Consider the following 5,797-nt stretch of genomic DNA (forward strand, 5'->3'; position numbering starts at 1 on the left):
TGATATTTTTGCATACTTTTTTTCTTCTTTTGGAAACATTTTCCTTTGCATCTTTAGATATAGGTAATTTCTTTTCATCTTCCACTTTCAGTTAGGTCACATAAATCAAAAGCCCTCCCCTTCATCTGAAGTATGTGACCTTGTTCTGTCCATCAAACCCATATTATTTAGTTCAGTCCCATGTTGGAATCTTTATAACCTTTATCATATATTGTAATTTTTGTAGTTCTTATTTCCTCAAGTTGTGATTGCTTGTGTTTTCTCTAGAGTATTGAGTCTTAGGGAACAAAATTTGCCTCTGTTCATATCCACAGTTGTATTAAAGTTGCCTATACAAGAATATAATGGAAAGCCAATAAATATTTGACAAATAAATAATTAAATGTTTCAACATTGTGATATAGCTGTTCAGAGAGAGAAATCAATGAGCTTTATCATAGGCATTTCTCACTCCATTGATCAAGAAACACATAGTTTAAGGTTGAAGATTATTTTAGCTTTTTGCATTGCTCTGATCAAAACTCTTGATAAGAACAACTTAGAAGAGAAAAGGGTTATGTGAGAAGTTCTTCTTGGCAGATGATTCCCATTATTGGCATCTCTTAATCACTGTAGTCTTATTTCAGCTTTAGCTTCACCTTCACAGCTTCATACATTGCCCTCTCAAGCAGCATGAATACTTGCCCTCCTACACTTTGGCTGTCTTTGAAATCTTGGTGAAAACCTCCACGACCCCTTAACTCAAGTATACTGCATTCCTGCAGAGTCAGCAGCAGCACATGGATGACACCAAGTTCTGCCTCCAGCTTACCCAATTCTGTATTATGGCTTCAACAGATTCTGAGAGGCTAAGTGGCTCAGGAAGGTGGACCAACCTCCAAGGCAACTTTGTGCAAGTACATAGCTCCCATGATCTCTTCTAAAGACTTTTTTCCATCTGTACCCTGGGATCTATAGTGAGTATGCTCTCACCAATTCCTGAGATGTCCTCAAGCCATCCTTCTCATTGTCTTTGTGCAAAGTACTTAATATCTCTTTAGGGTCCACACTATTTTCAACAAGTTTATGTGCACTTTTCCTGCCAAATTGTTTTTAAAATATTTTAACCCTATTACAGCTCCTGTTTCTCACAGTAAAACTGGCTGTAAGCTAAAAGCAATGTTGATGCCACTGGCAAAATGCTGTACTGCCTTGAAATTTCCTCTGCCAGACAAATTAGTTTATTGCTTTTAAATTCAGGCTCACATAAAGTCTCAGGGCATGGACAAAATGGAACCAGGTTCTTTGCCAGAGCAGCCTAAAGCCCAATTTCCAGCAAAGTCCTCATTTCCCTCTGAAATCTCACAAGCACAGTCCACGTTTTCATTGGTCTTCTAGTATTCTGAGCTCTCACTAGAATTGCCCAATATGCTTCTTTACAATCTTCTTAAAACTTTTTCAACTTGCATCTCTAAACGTTTCAAAATTCCTCCCCCAAAAGAAGCTCTGAAGGCTTCTGAAACACCTGGTTAGGTTAGTCACATCAATGGCCCCACTTCTTGGTACCAAGTTCAGTTTTAGTTAGTTTTTGCATTTATGTGACAAAAATATTAACCCAAGAAAAAAATTAAAGAAGTTTATTTTGTGTGGGGCGGGGCACTCATGGTTACAGAGGTCTCATTTCATAGAGAGGCAACTCTTGGGCCTGGGGTCCAAGGTGAGGCAGCAAATCATATTTGATGGGGGCAAAGAAGTAAATTTGATCAGTTCTGGTGGGGTCAGAAAGTAAGAGTAGAGGGAGATGAGAAGAGAGAAAAGGAGAATAAAAAGGTAAGGAAAGGATGGGGCTTCCAGGAAGAACAACCCTTCCAGGACATATCCCCAGTGATCCATCTCCTTAGTTATGCACCACGTGAACCATTACCACCCAGTCAATTTATTCAAACAGGAAGTACTGATTAGATTACAGCTCTCATAATGTAATCATTTACCTCTGCATACCCCTTCATTAACAGTACTTTTGTGGAACACCTCATGTTTAAACTCAAATAAAGTTTAACCAAGCCATTCACATCTAGCCTCTAGAAGGTTTTATTAACATAAAACAAAATTAAAAATTTATTTCTTTAGTTTCATGAACTGCATTTCATATACGGAATTGCCATGTTCATATAAGGCTAATGGCAACTGTATGGGAGAGCAAAGAGCAGTTGTCATCAAATAAAAGCTTATTGAAAGTTTTACTTAGAGAATCCATATCAATGCTTTAATGCAATGTTTTAAAATGAGAAATAGAATGACCAAATATGCTAGGCATTGGAATATAAAAAGAATTCTATGTACACAATAATTTAGAAACTTAATACTTAACTGAGAAAACTGAAAAATACATTCGAGTTTTTGTTCTATATCAGGCTTTATAATAGATATTGAATATTAGTGGCAGATAAATAGGGAGCTTTCCCTCATTGTTTGATAATCTAGAGATGTAAAATAATTGATATATATAATATATTTGATACATATATCCAGGTATATAAATATGAATATAATATATACATATATATATATATCAATTGCATTGCAGTTTGTTCTTCTTAAAACTAGTACTTGACATACTAACTCTTCTAAGTTATTCACATAAAATAAAGCTAGACACACAGTAAGTGTTCAACACATATTATCTATTATTTGTATTAATAATTGTATTAATATTGTGATGAAGGTGATAAAAGGAAAAAAAACAATGAAATAATGGAAAATACTGGCAGGTGAGGAGGAGAGACAAAACAATCTACCTAGTTCTGGTGTTCTGAAACAGGTTTGTGAAGGGATGATATTCAAAGCATAAACAAGAGGTGCCATCTTGAGACAATGAGGATAAAGGTGGTCAAGGACTAAGACAATATATATTTTAAGACAAGAAAGAGTTTGTTGTATTTAAGGAGGTAGAAATAGACTAATGAAACTGGACCTTATTAGAATGGTTTAGAAAAGCATGCAGTGACCGCATAGAAGTAGAAAGTGTGATTTTTCATTGAATTCTTGACTATATTTAGGATTTTTAAAATGTATTATTCTTATTTTATGATTTCTGAGAAACCAATGGAGGTTTTCACACTGAGAGAAATTGTTATCTGACAACAAGCTTTAAAATCGAAATCTGCCTGCTGTAGATGATTGAAAGGTGGTTACATGGGATGCAGACACATTCATATCTACATATAGGAGTGTGCTCAGTACACTTAGTAGGCTCTACAGATATATTCTGAACTTTGTTACAATATACAAGACCCCAAACTCAGCGATTTAAAATATTATTTCTATTTCACATTATATAAGGCTGTCTCTCTGTTATGATGCTGCTAAATCTTAACTGTGGTTCTGAACAAGTCTGTGATACTTTGCAGTGTTTTCCTCATCTTTGCATTTCAGTATCTACTCTAGAAGGAGTAAGCTCATGTGGAACATGTCTATTTCTATAACAGAGGAAAGAAGTAAAGCCTAAAGGAAACATAAACTGACTACAGACGTTTCTGCTGAAGTCTAATTACTTTCCATTCATGAAAATAAATCACATGGTCAAAACCAAGAGTCATAAAGTGAGGAGGACACTAACTTCAGGAAGAAGAAGCATATTGACTAAGTCAGGACCTAACGTTTCCCAAGAGAAAGTAATGATATTTTGTAAAGTTCCTGTCCTTACTGCATGATGCTTTCTTTTAAATATAAATTTTATTTTTTCTTTCCACCTGCACCTTTAATCTAGAGATACCTTTTTTTATGAAAGGGTAAGAATTCAGAAAAATCCCATATCTCTATGTAAAAATTAGTATTTCAATTTTATGCTTTACAAAAATGTTTCAAATTCTCAACCTGAGTTGAGAGATAGCTCAGTGGCTTTTCATCTATTACCAATATACAATAATATGCCAATTATAATATACCACTGAATATTGATATATAACAATAAATGATATAATAATGTAATACACTACCAATATAATATATATATATATAAATAACAAAGGCCATTAATAAGTGACTACAGTTTTCTGGATTATTATTCCCTGCTGAGCACTTTATATATATTATCTCAAATCTATATTAACACCTTTTAAGGGGAGTGTTTCCCTCTTTTTTGCATTTACTCCAGGAGAAACTGAGGTTTGTGGACTTCCCATATTTGTGCAAAGTTAAAGAAAGAAAAGGATTGAGCTGGATCCAATTCTGAGTTCAAAGCCTCTCATCCAAAGTGCCACTAGCACTTCTTGGTCTGTACCTTGATGTGAACATGAACAGATGCTCTGGAGGAAAAACGGGCTGTTGCAATGAATGTGCTCTTTAATTGGAGTTGATGAGTATAAAAAAAGATTTATCTCATTAGTATTTTTCTTTTGTTATTTTCTGGCATGGCATTAAGTATGCTGTCTCATAATTAAGATGTTCACTATTCACTCAACATTAATTTCAAGTCCTGACAAGTCGTCCAAAAAACTTTTAAAAAATCATTTAGAACTTATCAAAAGGAGAGCAGCAATATGGACTCTGTTACAAAAAAAAATACATATCTAATGTTGTAGAAGAGAATACTTCCAATCCATACAACATTACTCCTGCAACAGATTCTCTCAAAACAGAACACATTTTAAGTCATAAATAAGATATTTTCATGAATCAAATACAACATATTAAATAATCACTGTCTAAATATTTCAAAATGCTCGCTCTAAATGTCATATTTTTCCTATGGCTTAGCAGGCCATTTTGTTGAATGCTCTTTATTTTGTCTAAAGCTTCTACTCCTAACCTAATCTTCTGTTACATTCATGCTTATAAATCACCACCTTTCTCTAAAGACACATGAATTGTTAACATGGGGCCTATGCTCTTGGAGTCCCTGTAACTTCCTGGTATCATTGCAGACTGGTGCCCTTTAAAGCAGGGGAAGCTGTCTGCTTTGACTTCACTATCACCTGCTTTTGTTGGCTGCCCACATGTGGCCCATCATTCATGTTCTCTCAAATAATCTCAGCTTGGTTTCCACAGAAGAACTGCCTAACTTTGAGACCAATAGCCTAAATTTCTCTAAGCCTACTGGCTGCATGTTGATCACAAGGAGCCATAATGGGCAGAGGCATCTGTTAGTCAGCAAGAGATTTGTTATCTCATTATAATCTTTTGAATAACCCACTGAGGTGTGATTGCCCTCATTTTTCACACGAGGATACTGGAACTCACATAGTTTACATTTCATGGTCAAGGTCAATGGACAATAACAAACTACCCTGGTGTGTTGGTCTAAGACTTCTAATACATCAACAAATCTGTAACTATAAACTGAAGTATTCGGCATGCTTAATTTTGTTTTCTGAAAAACATAGAAAGACTGCCAACAGTCTATTGTTACCTTTACCATATTTTACTGCAAATCTGAAGATTTTCAACATGACATCTTTCAAATTTAGTTATCAACCTAAAAATATCATGGCTCCCCTACACATAAAGATAATAGTGATACATCAGAAAAACACGTATAGCTGTAAATATCGTCAGTTATGATATTTGGGAGAAAAAAAATGGAGACTATCTTTTGAATTGTGCATTCCTAAGGGGATTTTGCATATTGATAACATCAATTTTAAAGAATTGGATATACACTTATTACTGAGTCAAAAATAAGATTTATGTAGACTTCTGTCTATTTTAATCAATTTTAGGTAGTACAAGAAAAGGTTCCCTTAGCCAATATAAGAGGGAAAACAATTGAAACCATGTTTAAAATTAGCTTTGCTAACAAGTCTGGTTGTTAAAAAAA

This window comes from Callospermophilus lateralis, chromosome 2 (assembly GCF_048772815.1).
Source record: "Callospermophilus lateralis isolate mCalLat2 chromosome 2, mCalLat2.hap1, whole genome shotgun sequence".
In the NCBI taxonomy this organism is placed as follows: Eukaryota; Metazoa; Chordata; class Mammalia; order Rodentia; family Sciuridae; genus Callospermophilus; species Callospermophilus lateralis.